The sequence below is a fragment of the Globicephala melas genome, chromosome 17 (assembly GCF_963455315.2).
Source record: "Globicephala melas chromosome 17, mGloMel1.2, whole genome shotgun sequence".
Lineage (NCBI taxonomy): Eukaryota > Metazoa > Chordata > Mammalia > Artiodactyla > Delphinidae > Globicephala > Globicephala melas.
This window is the reverse complement of record NC_083330.1, coordinates 72,972,274-72,988,098: the sequence shown is the minus strand read 5'-3', so window position 1 is coordinate 72,988,098 and position 15,825 is coordinate 72,972,274. Positions and strand designations below refer to the sequence as shown.

Below are 15,825 nucleotides of genomic sequence, written 5' to 3'. Positions count from 1 at the left end.
AGACTTGTGGGGGCAGACCTTGCCCCAGCTTAGAGGCACCCAGTCGTTCCCAGCCTAGATCAGCCAGTCCCCAGATGATGCACAGACACAGGAGGGAAATGGATGCCTATCCCTGAGATTCTTTTGTGGTTGCATATTATGCAATATGGCTGATTCAAGGCTCATCCTGCAAACAAATGCATTATTCCTGTGATGCAGAATGATGCATTAGAAGGATCCTGAACTTTGACAGAATTCATTTGAATCTTTTCTTTTTTAAGACTTTTTTGATGTGGACCATTTTTAAAGTCTTTATTGAATTTGTTACAATGTTGCTTCTGCTTTTTGTGCTTTGGTTTTTTGGCCAGGAGGCATATAGGATCTTAGTTCCCCAACCAGGGCTCGAACCCACACCCTTTGCATTGGAAGGTGAAATTTTAACCACTGGACCACCAGGGAAGACCCTCAGAGATTTTTAATGATTTTCCTGAGGTCCCAAAGTAACTAAATGCACAAACCAAGATTCAAAGGAGGGACTTCCCCGGCAGTCCAGTGGTTAAGACTTCACCTTCCAATGCAGGGGGTGTGGGTTTGATCCCTGGTCTGCTCGGGGAGCTACGACCCCACGTGCCTCGTGGTCAAAAAACCAAAACATAAAAAACAGAAGCGGGCTTCCCTGGTGGTGAAGTGGTTGAGAGTCCGCCTGCCGATGCAGGGGATGTGGGTTCATGCCCCTGTCTGGGAGGATCCCACATGACGCAGAGTGGCTGGGCCTGTGAGCCATGGCCGCTGAGCCTGCACGTCCGGAGCCTGTGCTCTGCAATGGGAGAGGCCACAACAGTGAGAGACCCGCGTACCGCAAAAAAAAAAAAAGCAACATTGTAACAAATTCAATAAAGAATTTAAAAATGGTCCACATCAAAAAAAAAAGTCTTTAAAAAAAACCCACAAAAACTCTCTGAACCCAAAGCAATCTACAGATTCAATGCAATCCCTATCAAACTACCACTGGCATTTTTCACAGAACTAGAACAAAAAATTTCACAATTTGTATGGAAACACAAAAGACCCCGAATAGCCAAAGCAATCTTGAGAACGACAAACAGAGCTGGAGGAATCAGGCTCCCTGACTTCAGACTATACTACAAAGCTACAGTAATCAAGACAGTATGGTACTGGCACAAAAACAGAAAGATAGATCAATGGAACAGGATAGAAAGCCCAGAGATAAACCCACGCACATATGGTCACCTTATCTTTGATAAAGGAGGCAGGGATGTACAGTGGAGAAAGGACAGCCTCTTCAATAAGTGGTGCTGGGAAAACTGGACAGGTACATGTAAAAGTATGAGATTAGATTACTCCCTAACAACATACACAAAAATAAGCTCAAAATGGATTAAAGACCTAAATGTAAGGCCAGAAGCTATCAAACTCTTAGAGGAAAACATAGGCAGAACACTCTATGACATAAATCACAGCAAGATCCTTTTTGACCCACCTCCTAGAGAAATGGAAATAAAAACAAAAATAAACAAATGGGACCTAATGAAACTTCAAAGCTTTTGCACAGCAAAGGAAACCATAAACAAGACCAAAAGACAACCCTCAGAATGGGAGAAAATATTTGCAAATGAAGCAACTGACAAAGGATTAATTTCCAAAATTTACAAGCAGCTCATACAGCTCAATAACAAAAAAACAAACAACCCAATCCAAAAATGGGCAGAAGACATAAATAGACATTTCTCCAAAGAAGATATACAGACTGACAACAAACACATGAAAGAATGCTCAACATCATTAATCATTAGAGAAATGCAAATCAAAACTACAATGAGATATCATCTCATACCAGTCAGAATGGCCATCATCAAAAAATCTAGAAACAATAAATGCTGGAGAGGGTGTGAAGAAAAGGGAACCCTCTTGCACTGTTGGTGGGAATGTAAATTGATACAGCCACTATGGAGAACAGTATGGAGGTTCCTTAAAAAACTACAAATAGAACTACCATATGACCCAGCAATCCCACTACTGGGCATATACCCTGAGAAAACCATAATTCAAAAAGAGTCATGTACCAAAATGTTCACTGCAGCTCTATTTACCATAACCCGGAGATGGAAACAACCTAAGTGCCCATCATCGGATGAATGGATAAAGAAGATGTGGCACATATATACAATGGAATATTACTCAGCCATAAAAAGAAATGAAATTGAGCTATTTGTAATGAGGTGGATAGACCTAGAGTCTGTCATACAGAGTGAAGTAAGTCAGAAAGAGAAAGACAAATACCGTATGCTAACACATATATATGAAATTTAAGAAAAAAAAATGTCATGAAGGGCTTCCCTGGTGGCGCAGTGGTTGAGAATCTGCCTGCTAATGCAGGGGACACGGGTTCAAGCCCTGGTCTGGGAGGATCCCACATGCCGTGGAGCAACTAGGCCCGTGAGCCACAACTACTGAGCCTGCGCATCTGGAGCCTGTGCTCTGCAACAAGAGAGGCCACGATAGTGAGAGGCCCGCGCACCGCGATGAAGAGTGGCCCCCGCTTGCCACAACTAGAGAAAGCCCTCGCACAGAAACGAAGACCCAACACAGCCAAAAGTAAATAAATAAATAAATAAATAAAATAAATAAAAAAATGTCATGAAGAACCTAGGGGTAAGACAGGAATAAAGACACAGACCTACTAGAGAATGGACTTGAGGATATGGGGCGGGGTAAGGGTGAGCTGTGACAAAGCTAGAGAGAGGCATGGACATATATACACTACAAAACGTAAGGCAGATAGCTAGTGGGAAGCAGCCGCATAGCACAAGGAGATCAGCTCAGTGCTTTGTGACCACCTGGAGGGGTGGGATAGGGAGGGTGGGAGGGAGGGAGAAGCAAGAGGGAAGAGATATGGGAACATATGTATATGTATAACTGATTCACTTTGTTATAAAGCAGAAACTAACACACCATTTTAAAGCAATTATACCCCAATAAAGATGTTAAAAAAAAAAGAAAGAAACTGGCCCATGTACCCTTTGGACAATACAGCTTTCCTCAAGGCAAGCTAGAGCCACCAGGCTTTTTGGTCTAAGGAGTTTTGTGTACATTAAAAAAAAAAAAAAAAAAAAAAAACTCTCTGAGACTCGATTTCCTGAACTCTAAAATTAAAGTAATAATACTTACCTATAAGGAGATGCTATGGACTGAATTTTTACCCTCAAAATTCATATACTGAAGCCCTAAACCACTGCTCACCAACACAGTGCCTATATATGGAGATCGGGCCTACAAGGAGGTAATCAAGATTAAATGAGGTCATAAGGGTAGGGCCCTGATGTGATAGGATTAGTGTCCTTATAAGAAGAGATACCAAATACCAAAGCACAATCTATCTCCTCTTTCCCTTTCTCTCACAGTCTGCAAGCCAGGATGAGATTCTCACCTGCAACCAAATGTTGTTGTTTAAGCCACCCAGTCCATAGTGTTTTGTTACAGTAGCCTGAACAGATAAACAAGAGGATGATCAGATCTAGAAATTCAGAATTTAAAGTTAACTGCCTAGCACATAGTCGGATTCAGATCACAAACCTCCAGCTGGAGAGTTGGGGGAAGAGATTGAATGTGACTACATTGAAAAATCAGTAATGTCAGAAATGCATTCTCCTCTAATGTTGTCATAAAACCCTGATTTTTATCTGGGTACATGGCACCCAACATAAAAGCTGTATTTCCTAGATTTTTTTGCAACTAGTGATGCTGAAAGCTCAGCCTCTATGCATGGGTGCCGGATCAAATCTCAGAAAGAAGAGTTTGGGGTGAAGTAGAAAAGGATAGCTTTATTGCTTTGCCAGCCAAAGGGGGACACAGCAGGTTCCTGTCTCAAAAAACTATGTGTCCCAACCCAGGAGGATTTGATGAGTTTTATAAGAATACTTCAAGGGTGGAGTTGCTGAGAAGATGAGGGTGTATGCAGGGTCTCAGGTTGTTGGTCTCCTAATCTTGATGAGCTTCTCTGGTCCCTTTAATCTCGCCTCAGGTGGTCTCTTGGCTGCTCCTCCCTTGATTACCAACTGTTTGAATAGTCCTTTGGAACTCAAGGAAGGTCATGGAGGCAGGAGTCTGGCCTACAAGATACGCGGGCCAAAAACAAAGCTTCCGTGCCCAGGAGCCCAAAGTTACCCACCCTCCCACTGATTTCACTAGTGTGATTTAACTATATGACTAAGTGCTTCTCAAGAAGATATAAGTGGAAGTGCCATGGACAACTTCTGGAACATGTCCTTAAAAAGAGGGGACATCCTCATTTTTACTGACTTGAATGTGGACACAATGGCTGGAGCTCAAGCAACCATTTTGGAATAGGAAACCGCGTGCCTGTACAGCAGAAAGGAGACAGAAGAAGCCTAGGTTCTGACACCATAGTACCAGCCCTGGACCACGTGCCTATGAATTTCTTTAACATAAGAGAATATAAACCACTAACTTGATTAAGCCACTATTTAGGGCAGCCCTATTCAGCACTCTCTCTCTGCAAATCCTCAGTCCCCACTACAGAGCTGCTCTGAGGCCCAGGAATCTGTGTTTCAACAAGCTCTCCAGGTGATTCACATACTCAGTAAGCTTGAGAGGCACTGATTTAGAGTTTTCCACCACATATGCCTAACCTGATAACTGATAGAGTAGTCCTAAATTGCAGGTTCTGTCGAGGACTTGGTGAAAGCTTAAAAGGCAGATGACATAAAGCCAGGAGAGATGGTGAAGGCAATAACGGGCAATGTCAAGCTTTAAAATGATTTTGACGGAGTGGAACGCTGGACCAAAGCCAAGAAGATGAATGTAATAGGGATATAAAAAAAGCAAATCTAAACATTCTTTTTTTATTGAAGGAAATAGAAAATGTTCTATCTTTGACTTCGTAAATTAAAAAGAAGAAACGTAAAATTACATATTTTAAAATAGAGCAGGGGCTTCCCTGGTGGGGCAGTGGTTAAGAATCTGCCTGCCGATGCAGGGGACACGGGTTCGAGCCCTGGTCTGGGAAGATCCCACATGCCGCGGAGCAACTAAGCCCGTGAGCCACAACTACTGAGCCTGCGCATCTGGAGCCTGTGCTCTGCAACGGGAGAGGCCACAACAGTGACAGGCCCGCGCACCGCGATGAAGAGTGGCCCCAGCTCGCCGCAACTGGAGAAAGCCCTCGCACAGAAACGAAGACCCAACACAGCCAAAAGTAAATAATTAATTAATTTTTAAAAATACAGCAAATAATGCTATAAATCAATGCCAATTATGGCTAGTGAAAGGAACAAGGGAAGGAAAGACCATCCAGAGAGGGAATGAGAACAAAATCCGACATAATGAGGAGATACAGTCAAGGACAGACAGGAAGAGAATTGGGGCCCAAGTTCAGCATCACTTTTAGATGCTCAGATGATCTTCGCAGCTGGAGGTAATCATGATAATGCATCAGATTATATTAAAACTTACTATGCGCCAGGCACTGTATTGTGTGAATTGTGCAAATGTATCCTCTCAGGAACTCTATGAGATAAGATCTATTATTATCATTGTTTCTCTGATGCAGGAACTGAAGCACAGAGAGGCTGAGTGATTTTCCAATGGCCACACAGCTAGCACAATGCAGAAGCAGGATAGGAACGCAGGTGACTAGATTTTGGGACTGTGACCCTCAGCCTCCCCGGTGTACTCTACCCTTTGGTGCTGCCCCACTCTCATTACTGATCAGTTTCTATCCATTGATAACCTGGCATAAAAATAAGGAAATCCATTACCTCCTGTAACTGTAAACCCAGAGATTGAATGAGGATCCAGATGCAGTATGGTTATCAGCTCAAAGATGGCATCATAGATGCAAGCTGTTTCCATTCCTCTGTGCTACTGTCCTCAGCATCTGGGTTCATTCTAAGGCTGGTTCGCCTCATAGCTCCAAGATGGCAGCCAACAGTCCTGAAGCTTTGTGTTTTCTTTTTCATGGCCAGCAAGAGAGAGACGTCTTCACCCCAAGCATGGAATATACTGGAATATATACACTTTAATTCAGTTTATTGTACCAATGAAGGCAAATGACCGTCCTTAGACAACAGAGGTCATCAGTGGGAATGCTACACACTGACTGGGATAGATAACTCCCTGCAGTCAGAGATGGGCTCACCAAATCAGCGCTCTGCATTACCCAGGAGCTCCGCTCTTAGTTTTTGTGATTCTCTCTTTTCTTTTCTAAAGCAAATCAAGTTTGTTTGTTTGAATTCTGGCAAAATAATAAATACTGAGAAAATCATAAAATATTCATTAGAAAGCACCTTGGGTATAAAACAATACACCCCTCTTTCCAGCCCTTCAACAGCCTTCCTGTTCGTCAGAGGCATCATAGGAGAAGGTGCTTTGGGGCAATAACCCTCCTGCTTTCCTTTGACAGGTAAAATCATATTCTGTCAGGAGGGGCCAGCATGAGGTAGTGGTGGCAGCAGGTACTTTTAGAGGAGACCTGTCCAGTATATACTGAATGTCTAGACACCAAGAATGATGTCTCATGCTTTATTATTTAGTTATGTTAATCATTACAAGGAGACGATATTATCCCCATTTTATAGATGAGAGAACCACGGCCCAGAATTTTTTTGTGTGCAATTTGCTCAGTGCCATTCAGCTTGTCAAGTGGCAGAGGTAGATTTCAAACTCAACTCTATATGATTCTATAACCCAAGTTCTTTCCATTCCACCACACAGACCCAATACAGGATCATTTTCATTTGCTGAAATTATTAGCATTGAATCTTTTAACTGAGATTTCTTGGCTACTTCTTACCTGCTCTCTGGCCCGTGTTAGTCGAAAGAACTAGTCTACCTTGCTAAATGTTTTATGTATACAATCTCAGTTTATGCTGCCAACAACCCTGTAATGCAGTTTATTATGGAGAATGCTCTTAGCTGCAAGTAGTAGACTCCAAAATCAAACGTCATGTGCCTATGGCCACATCCCCAATTCTTTTCTAGTTATGGTTCTCTCTAGCCTTAATTGCAGGTATTTTGAGTTTATTTTTCTTCAGTGGGAGAACCATAATTGGTGCCACCTTCATCAGTTCAGAGGTTTTCATAGAGGGACCACACCTTCTGTTGATCCTTGGTACAAGGCTGAATTTTAATCAGCCTTTGTCACTTAAAGTCCTCAGTGTTATCTTTTGTATGGAAATCAGAATCAATTACGTTCTCCTCTGAGCCCTCAAATTTCTGGACAATTTCTACTCCCTTCAATCTCTCCACAATGTACAATTTTTTCCTAAACTCAACTTTTTCGTATAATATTTCATCCCATGCAGACCGTAGCATCCCAGGCATGCCAGTAACATTCCGTTTCATAACCTCTTTGTCTAAAGCCACAAGGTCATTCAGTACATATCTGTCCTCCCAGTGAGCACAGGTGAGAGTTTTACCAAATGTATTGCCACTAGATAACATGAGTTGCTGTTTTTCCATCCTTCAATGCATACTTTTTTTTTGCTTCCCACTCCCAAGCCCCAGAGTTAATGCCCCACGACTTAGGTTTTCCACTCTGGCAGCCTCAATTATAAGTCCCAATTGCTGTATCAATCAGCTCAGCCTCAGTAATGCCAGAGTAACAACAAGACCCAGATCTTTATAACGGGAAAGCTGTATCCCTTGCTTACGTCTATGTCCTCTACAGGTTGGCTGTGATTTTGCTCCACATCCTCTTTATTCTAGGACTCAGACTGTAGGCACAGACACTATGTGGGACGTGCCAGCTTGTGTCAGAGGAAAAAAAAAAATGGGCACACTCTCCTCTGCTTAGACATGGCACACGTACTTCCGGTCACATTCCATTGACCAAAGCAAGTCATGTAGTCAAGCCTGACTGCAGTAGGTGAAAAATATTGTCCTCTCACAGGGAAAGGCAGTATACAGACCCACAGGGAAGACAACAGATACTTTTGAGCAAATAATACAGTCTAGTCAGTAGCGTGCTGGTAAACGTTTAACTGCCTCTTGGGGAATAAAAGTCCTGATTTGTAGCATTTGCCAATTTACATGGGGTAAATACTCCCACAAAGGCTGATTTCAAAATACCAATGAGACCTCACTAAATGCAGAATGAGGAAGCATTGTATGCAGTCAGCTTTGTCAACAAGTATGAGCAGGCTATAGCACAGCAATGAATCTACCCCCACTTTAATTAAATCAGTTACAGTTGGGCCTCCAGACCTCCGTATCCACAGGTTCCGAATCCGTGAATTAAACCAACCACAGGCTGAAAATATTTTGAAAAAAAAAAAAATCCAGAAAGTTCCAAAAGGCTAAAGTTGAATCTGCCATGCAGGACACTATTTACATAGTGTTTACATTGTATTTGCAACTATTTACATAGCATTTACATTGTATTAGATATTATAAGTAATCTAGAGATGATTTAAAGTATGTGGGAGAATGTGTGTAGGTCAAATGCAAATGATATGCCATTTTATATAAGGGACTGGAGTATTCATGGATTTTGGTGTCTGTGGAAGGCCTGGACCAATCCCCTGGGATCCTGAGAGATTACCATACTAAACGTAAGTTAGCTATACTTGTTCCACAGTATGACTATGAAATCTTGCTGTGGACTAGAGCAATTATATGACTCAGCATAACCCTGCCTTAAACCTACACTAAGGATTTGCAGTAAGGAGGACTAGGACCCAGACAACTAACACTTAGTCTTCACATCATTTGCTATTCCTGTGTTAATTGGCAAATTCAAGTGGAGAGTAAGAATGTGAGACTGAAATTTAAAAAGTCTTTTGCCTCTATAAATAAGATTCAGCCCCAGGTTCCTCTTTTGCAGAAACTCTTATTAAGAACTTGGCTCTGCTCCAAGGAAAATAAGATAGAGATCATTCAAAACCCCTTAATTCTAAATTATTCATGATAGGAGTTGCTTGACGAGGACACCTCTCTATTCTTAATGTTTACCATAGTAACTTTTTTCTAGTAAACATTTGTTTAAAATGTCCCTGAGCTTGGAATCAGCTCTTACATACAGAAGTCTTTTTTTTTTTTTTCGAAGAATATACTTCAACTACATTGATATCACCACTGGGGTGACATTGAGCAAGTTGCTTACGTGCCCTGAATTTCTCTTGCCCCATCTATAAGATGGGATAACAACTCTTATTTCTTGCTATTCCTTATAACCTTGCAAGGCTGTCATGAGACTTAAGCATCCGGCACACATAAAGCACCTGAAAGAGTACCTTGCACGTGGTAGTCAATCAATTAAATAGTCATTACCATGCATTAAGGAGGATACTGATGAGAATTTTCATAATTATTACTGAGGCATGGGACTAGAGGGTTTGAGTTACTATTTAAAACAGTACAGGGCTTTACTCGGTAGCTCAGAGCATTTAGCAGGAGTAATTTGGCTGTTGATTTTGAGGACATCTGACAGGAATGACTTTTGCAGCTTCCCTGGAAGTGTGGATGTTATTGGAATTTAACAGAACTCACCTCCCTAGTGTTTAGCCCATTATGGCTTTTGGCCCCTAGCTTGGCTCAAATTGCCAGTCCAACAGAAAGCCTGAACGGTCTGCCCCGTGGCAAAATTGTGGCCTGCAGGGGGTGGATCCTGAGCCCCTTCTTCAGGGAGAATAAACTGCTCACTCACCCATGCTGCAGACTTTAATACCGAAACTCACATAAAATACCAGGAGCAAATCCTACCTCCAACGTTACAGTAATTCTGGAGGAGCTGGAGGGCCACTCAAACACATGCCTGGCATGATGCTGCATGCTACCTGAGGTCATAGGACAAACAGCACAGAGAGACTGTGATGATGATTCATTAAAAGGACAGCCCACTCCCTTCCTGGGGTCACCTCATTCCTTCTTCCTGAGTTGTTGTGAATATTCTAGATTATTATTTCAGATTCTTTAAGCCTCTTGACTTAAAAAATAATGATGAGGAAGATGCTGATGCTGATAATGACAATAGTCAAAATGGTAAAAGTTACCTGAAAGTCTGCATGCTACTGTGTTCGTGCGTGTGTGTGACTCTAGGTATGTATGTGTGTGTTTGTTCCTCCTGAGTGGCTTTTTTAAGCTAATTATCAGCTTTTGGAACTGCGCATAACAATTTTCCAGTAGTGATAGTCACACATAGTTAGACCATCCAAACACTTGGAAGCAATTTAATAAAGACTGGAGGCAGAGCCATCCTTAATTGGGTTCCAAAGTTAAGAATGTAATGTTACTTGTATGAGCAGCTCAGCAAATTTGGGGTACAAACATGGCCATATTGTCTCCTTTTCCAGTGAAGGTGTTGAGTAGAGCTTGCTGCTAAAACAAACAAACCCCCCAATTTTCATTTATTTCTTGCTCGTCTAACAATCCAAATGAAATGTTTCTAGGTGGAGATTAGCATTCTTCCACAGAGTGATCCAGGGATCCAAGACTGATTACACTCTCTTTCCTGGACAAGGCAGCCACACACTTACTCTATGAAAAATGGTTTCCCTAGTGCTTCCAGGAAACCTTTAAAGCAGCCAACTTAACTTTCTGGCCCTTCGCTTGATAGAGCTAGGAGGGGGAAAAAAAAAAGTATGTAAAAGCTTTATATTCACTGGGGCATCCTAGCGTATTGGATTGTTGGAAATGCAAGAACCAGGTTTTAGTAGATGAGGGTCTATGAAACAAAGAGGCTTTGGAGACTACCTTCATATGTAAAATGGCATAAACAAATTGCAAAAATGCATAAGCTTTTATTTTTGAAGGAATCAGTTAATAGTTTTTGTAAGATTTGTAGTTAGTGTTCAACACATTTGTTGAATCCAGCCTTTTGAATCATGCCTGGAACTTAGCTGCTCAATTGTTGTTTATTAGAATTAATAAATGAATGGTAATGCTATTAGTCTAATAAGCACTTTGAAATATGCACAAATCGTTAGAAATAACTTTGTACAATAAATGTCATTTAAATTTCTGAGATGATAACTGGTAGGCAGTCAATAAATATTTATTTATTTGTATTATCAAAGGTTTAATCAGGATCATTTAAATTGCCAAAGTAGACACAGATGTGCCTTGAATATATTACAGTCAGGACGGCTACACGTTGAGTACTGTACAGAGGATGTCATTCATATAGACACCCATGTAAATAGCTCCCCCTAGGGTTGTGCAGTGTACAGCATCCACATAGCCGCTAATTTCAATGTATCAGTCTGAACAGGCTATGAGGGTAGAACAGCTGGTTTCCCTAGCTCATCACCAGGACTGATTGAGCTGGTCGGCTAACCGGGTAGATGTGGGTTCTCCCTTCCCCGCTTCTTCCTCATTCACCACCTCCCCCTACAAGTCTATGTTCTGGTCAAAGATGTTGACCTTCCCAGAGAGGGGAGCGTGCCCTTCAGTCAAGGGTGTGCTTGTAACTCTGTGGGAGCCCCACTCCAACTCCAGGGGCCTCTTGGTACTGTAAGCCTGGAGCAAGAGACTCTCTCCAGACAGGAACCAAATGTTCTCCGCCTCTTCCTAATGAGGTACTTACCCAGTGTCTTTTTTCCTAACCCAACTTTTTAAGGATTGCCTTTTAAATACTAAGATTCACCTTAGCTCTTCATGAACTGACCATGTTACTAACCCAAAAAAGTTTTCATTTTCTAGCCTCCAAAACGGCCTCAGCTGGGTCCTTCCTATCCCAAAGACCAATTTTACACATTTTATCCTTACATGTGCAACATCTGTATCCTCAAACTAAGTAATCTTTATTTCAGTTACAGAAAAATAATTCTGGAAAAAACAAAGAAAAAGAAAAACTATGACCCCTCCATTTAGCTTGACTTGTACATACTGACTGCAGGTAAGGCATCACATTTCTTCCCGTTGGAGCACAGGGAGCACTGATCTCTCTGATAAGAAGCAGGAGCTTCTTATCAGTCATGACAAAATAGATGTCCAAGTCATCCTCACCAGCAGTACTACCACCATCACAACGGCAGCAGCAGCAGAATACCTTCCGTAATAGTCCATTTCCAAGTTAGGTGAACTTGAAATCAAATCCTGGCTTGGCCAACAACTAACAGTGTGACCTTGGCCCAGTCGTGTCCCCTCCTTAAGCTTTGATTTCCTTATCTGCAGAATGTAGATACCAATGTCTCCTGTATAGGGTTGCTGGGGGATTAACTGAGCCAATGAATGGAAAGTATTAAGTTTAGTCCCTGATACATGGTAGGTTGTTTTGTTTGTTGAAAGAAGTTTTATTCGGGGAGATACACACTCCACAGACAGAGTGTGGGCCATCTCGGAAGGTGAGGGGTGCATGGTAGGTTTTTAATATCTCATTACTACCCTTTCATTCATTCGTTGTTACTTTAAGTACCTACTTATTACTTCCGTGATACTGGGCCTGGCTTTGTGAAGAATCAAAGAAATGTAATACTTTTTTTTCCTTCGTGGAGCTCATAATCCATTCATTTATTCAATAAACAATTATTGAGTATCTATCCTGTGCCAGGCACGCTGGTAGGTGTTAGAGTTCCATAGAGGTATAAAACATGCCAAGACCCCTGCCCTCCAGTAGCTCACATTCTAGGGAAGATAAGACATGTGAGCACGTAGAGTATATTCACAACACAGAATAAGAAGAGCTATGCCAGAGGGATGAAGCATGACTGTCCTCATAGACCTAGAAAGCACAGATGCAATTAACCTGGTAGAGAGGTTCTGGGCAGAGAATCGCAGGTAGGTGAACCTGTGCACAGAGAACATGGTATGTATGAGAAGCTGCAAGTTTTCAACACCCACGGAGCAGAAGCGTTCTTGCAAAAGTAGTGGGAGACGTGGCTGAAGAAATTGGTTGAGGATGAAGCATAAAAAACCCACTGAAGTGTGATCTTTTTTCCTGAGGAGGCATGGAGGGGCCATGGAAGATTTTTAAGCTGTTTGAGGACATGGTCAATTCTCTGGCTTTCAGAAACGTCCCTCTGGAGTCTGGGATGTGGTGAAAGTTGGGCTGGACCTGCCAAGATGGAGTGAAATGACCAAGTAGGAGGGTTTTGTCCAGATGAGAGATATGAGGGCTCACATGAAGCCTGAGGGCAGTTCATGGCTACCACCGCCATTTAAGAGGAAGACGTTATGGGACTCAGAGACTGACAGACGGAGATGGGGATAAACTGAGAATGACTCCTGCTATTGGGTGTTTGGCAGTGCCATTCACATGATGAGGAATAAGAGGACTAGATTTGGTAAGGATTTACACACATCTACACAAACACACACACACTCACACAAACACACATAGGTAGTTAAATAGCGTAGCAGAGGGAGAACAATATTACGCACAGGGATAGCACCAGGCTTTAGATTCTTGTGCCCAGTTAGGCAAAGGAACAAATGCTACCAGTTCAGAGTAAGCAAACACTGCTTGATCTCTTTTCCAAGACTCCTCTTGGCATAACTGTTCCCCTTTTCTGGGAGGAACATCACTGACACACCTTGGAGGAACCTGCTTGATATCCTTAACATCATTTGAAAATCTCTCATTCTAGGTCCACAGCAGCAGTTAAGAAATCACCTCTTTTTCCCTGGATTTCCTACTTCTTGCTCTGCTCAGTATTTTATGCTACTGCCAAAGCCTTCCTTCATTGCATGAGTGTGACCATGTAATTTCTAGTGCCTTTTAGAGTAGTCCAAGATTTATAACTTCCCAGAAAATCTTTGGTTCTGAGATATAAATACAAAGTAAAGTCTGCCCCTAAGAACTTTATGCAGTAGGCAAGGAGCCCATTCAGCCATTCAATACCTAGTCGTTCTCTAGCTGTGGTACTGAGGTTAATGCTGGAAATGCAAAGTGGACCTAAACATGTTTCCTGCCATTAGAGGGTTTTACATCTGATGGAGAAGGTAAATAAATCAAACTGTAAAGGAACGGGTAAGAAGCAATATGTTAGACCATAAGATGCTATGAGAGCAAGGAACAGGAACAGCCAACCCATACACGGATGTTCAGAGAAGTTTTCTCTAGGTGACCTGTGCACAAATCACAGAAACAAAGTCTACTAGAAACAATGTCCGAAGCAAGGAATGTACCAAGTGCTCAGGAAAAGGGACTAATTCATTCTGAATAGATCCAGCAAGACCTTTTGGAAGCAAGTACGTTCTAGGTGGAATTTGAAAGGCTCAAGTGAATTAATTTCTGGAGAGAAAGTGGGGAATATAAGGGCATGTTTGAGGAGCTGGTGATGTCCTTTACCAAGACCAGATTTAGGTATTTTGGGGAGGGGGGGTGTATAAGACAGGAAAGGAGACAAATACTTTTAAAAAGTTAACAGCACATCTAGAGTTAAATAGTTCTATATCATTCAAGAAATACCATGAGACAGTAAGTGATTAAGAGCTAAGTCAGAGAAAGGACTAGAAGCACAAGGAACGATGAGGTCACCAGTGCGTCTGAATCATAAGGTACCTGCACAGACCTGAGGTCACAGGCCTTTTGTGGGCTGGAGAAGCATTCTTACTTACTCAGTGGATGCTGGGTAAACATTGGTTAACTGAGTTAATCTTTCCTCAGGTAGCTAGAAATTGTGGAGGAACTGGAGCTCCTTGCTACTGTGTTTACACTTTAACCAAAACTTTAGAAGAAATTTAGGCTCCCCAAGGGAACTGAGGAAAGCACCATTCTGTTGCTTGTTCAGGGACAAATCGAGAGCCAAATAGCTGCCCTCCAAAAATTGCACCAAGGCTGTCCAGCCCTTACGTCCAGAGCTCAAAACTTTCGGGGGCATGGGAAGAGAATTGCTGTGGATTAAAAAGCGATCCACAGAGAGCAAAGGATCTTTACATGTTTTTCTGTAGTGTGTTTTTTCTCCCCTCTCCCTGAGGGAAGGCCATGTAGGAAAGAGTACTGAACTTGAAGCCTGGGTCTCTGCCACTACCTGACATTGAACAGGTCACTTAATCTCCCTGAGTCCTGTGTCCCCATTCGTAAAATAAGGAGGCTGTGGACTCCACACTAATTAATAAGTGTTTGGGCTCTACAATTTGCCGGGTGAGGCGTTTTCCACGCTTTTACTTCTCACAACCACAATGGTAGATTTTAGTAACCCTATTTTACTCAAGACATTCAGTTCAGAGTGGTTAAGTAACACGTCCAAGGTCACACAGCAACAGCGGCCGGGCCGGATTGCAAACCGGGGTTGCCTGACTCTCACACCACGCAGTCCCAGTTCGATACCAGTTAAACACCCCTCTACTGGGCCCCGGAGTTCCCTTCCCCTTCTACCGGACCTCCTCCCCCTCCACCCACCTAAACTTTCAGGCAATTCTCACCTTTCACCACCGGGCATGCTCAGTCGCTCAGGAAAGGTTTTCGCTCTGCCTTGGGAAATTTTTCACGCCGCTCTGGCAGTCGAGGCCGCCCCGCCCACGGCTTCTCCTCACTGGATTGGTTGAACTCAGGGAGGCTACCAGGAGGCCCAGATGACCTCCCAACTCGCCCCCGTCAACGCTCTGGGCGCGCGCGCTCCGAGCGTGCGTGCGTGCGTGCGTGTGAGTGAGCACGTGAGGCCCCGGAACGTGCACAGAGGGCGGGGCAGGAAACAGGCGGCAAGGGGCGGGGCTTCCGTTGCCATAGCAGTGACGTCAGGCGTCGGGGAGCGAACCCGGCCCCTTCCCCGCGCGCGCGCGCGCACACACACACAGAGACATGCACACGCGCGCGCATCGCCGCTCTCCCTGAGACACACTGGAGGGAAAGGTCAAACTAAAGGCGAGGGAGCCGGGAAGCCGGAGGGAGCCGCCGCAGCCGCTGCGCGCCATGACGGACGCGAA

At 43.1% G+C, this 15,825-nt stretch overlaps 1 long non-coding RNA gene across 1 annotated transcript in view; it reads right to left on the bottom strand.

Moving 5' to 3' along the window:
* Positions 1-15,496, bottom strand: part of LOC115863263 (uncharacterized) — a 444,238-nt gene extending 428,742 nt beyond the window's left edge. The window contains exons 1-2 of the long non-coding RNA XR_009559441.1: positions 15,325-15,496; positions 5,778-6,021 (exon numbers count right to left, since the gene is read on the bottom strand). This is a non-coding gene — a long non-coding RNA (uncharacterized lncRNA). The remainder of the gene's footprint in view (positions 1-5,777; positions 6,022-15,324) is intronic.
* Positions 15,497-15,825: the final 329 nt, after the last annotated feature.